The sequence below is a fragment of the Penaeus vannamei genome, chromosome 32 (assembly GCF_042767895.1).
Source record: "Penaeus vannamei isolate JL-2024 chromosome 32, ASM4276789v1, whole genome shotgun sequence".
In the NCBI taxonomy this organism is placed as follows: Eukaryota; Metazoa; Arthropoda; class Malacostraca; order Decapoda; family Penaeidae; genus Penaeus; species Penaeus vannamei.
In genome coordinates, this window is record NC_091580.1 from 21574165 (window position 1) to 21576664 (window position 2500).

The following is a 2500-nucleotide window of genomic DNA, read 5'->3' on the forward strand; positions in this document are numbered from 1 at the left end:
ATCGATGTCAGGGACCATTACAGTAAATGTATATATCATATTTAATGTAAGTGGGAATTTCAATATTTTTGATAGTAGTATGATCATGATGATAACATTGTGATGATAATGATAACACTGTGATGATGATAATATTATGCCAATGATAATAACATTATGGCAATGAAAATTATATTATAATTATGGAATATCATTATGAATAGGAAAATACTATTGATGATGAGAAATGGATAACTACCGTATGATGAAACCAATATCAATATAATGACCTTGATGATGGCAATGATAATGATTAAGATTACGATTATAATGATGATTATAATAACAATTATAATAGAAGCAGTAATGATGGCAATAATGGTAACATCGAAAGTATTATGATAATAAATTTAACACCATTTATAGTAATCATAATTATGTTGTTGATGAAGGAAGAGGAAGAGGAGGAGGAGGAGGAGAAGGAGGTGGGTAATCACATAGAGAGATTTAATAATAATTTCATAATAATAGCAGTCATAATAGTGATTATTATGTTAATGATTTTTACGACGACGATGATGATGATGATAATGATAATGATAATGACAATGATGATGATGATGATGAAATAATCATAATAACAAAATGACAAATAATAACGATAATGATATCAATAACATCAACAATACAGATACAACAACAATAATATCAATAACATCAACAATATCTATCTAGACACAACAACAACAATAGATCCGACTCGACCACACACGGCCAGACACATTTCCATTTCGAAGTCTCCAAATGATTAACAGCTATTCAAATATTCACAAAATCCTAATCAGTTCTAGACCCGGATCAAGTAATATGGGCTTTAGAGAAGCCAATCATAAGTCTAGAATTAACTTGTATCGAATATGATTTCTCTTTAATATTCATCCCGAGCCACTTGATGCGAGTTCTATGAAATTAGCTCTGTATGGAAAATTTCACGAGGATGGGATTTTATATATTATTTGATGGTTTGTTGTATTGTTGTATGGTTTAGGTTGTCTGAGTTGACAGTGAGGGAGAGTGATTGAAGAATGCCTGAATAGGAAAAATAGTAAATTTCTTTTTTTTCATACATGAACATATATATATATATATATATATATATATATATATATATATATATATATATACATACATACACACATACACACACACACGCACACACACACACACACACACACACACACACACACACACACACACACACACACACACACACACACACACACACACACACACACACACACACACACACACACACATATATATATATATATATATATATATATATATATATATATATATATATATATATATATATACATATATATATATATATATATATATATATATATATATATATATATATATATATATATACATGTATATGTGTGTCTTTTTCTTTCTTTATTATCAAACAGGTCCTGTTTTATTTTCCTGTATGGACAGATAGACGAAATAAATGGCATTATTTTCTTTACTATTAATATCCTTTTCCTTTACCCAGACTCCCTCCTAGCAGCTATTGCCCAGGAACAAGGTCCACCGAACTTAGATCTCTCACTTAATCAGATTTATATATACAGCACAGGATCATCTGAATACATTGTGTTTGATTAAGCTTCTTGTGCGCTTGTCTGACGCATGCGCAGTATTTTTTCTGGAGTGGCGATGACGTAAGAGTGACGTCATCAAAGTTCATTTCCGATTTTGTTTTCGGAATTAGAGTTCGGTTCAGTGTTTCTTATGCGAATATTGAGTAGGTGTGTGTGCCGTGTGTGTGTGTGTGTGTGTGTGTGTGTGTGTGTGTGTGTGTGTGTGTGTGTGTGTGTGTGTGTGTGTGTGTGTGTGTGTGTGTGTGTGTGTGTGTGTGTGTGTGTGTGTGTGTGTGTGAGTGTGTGTGTGTGTGTGTGTGTGTGCACGCGCTCGACTGTGTGGATGTGTGCTCGAATTTTGTCTTCATTCTTTCTGCGTTTGATATTACCGAATCCCTTTGTACGAATTCACATGAATGAACGCCTCTGCTTTTCGCGTGTGCCTGTACCTGCATATGAACGGAGAAAAAGAGAGAAAAGAAATTCAATCAGGCTAATAAATAAACATTTTCCAATTACCTCGCACAGGACGGTTACCAAGGCCTTCTCAGAACACGTTTATTCCTTGCTTGTAGAGTATATGAAGTCATTAAAGGCGAAAATAGAATGCATGTGAAAGGAATCTTGAGTTGGAATTGGTAAGAAAAAGAAAAAAAAATCGATAGAATCAGTTAACAAAAAAAGTAGATCAATCTATATATAGAGCGATAAGTAGATAAATAGATTGATAGAGGGACTGATTGGTAACTAGATAGATTGATTGGTAGATTGATAGAAAACCTTTCTTTATATACTCTCGACCAAAGAGATGGCTTGATAGATGTACAGATTTTTTTTTATATTTCTTATTTCTTATTTACAGTGGAGAGCGT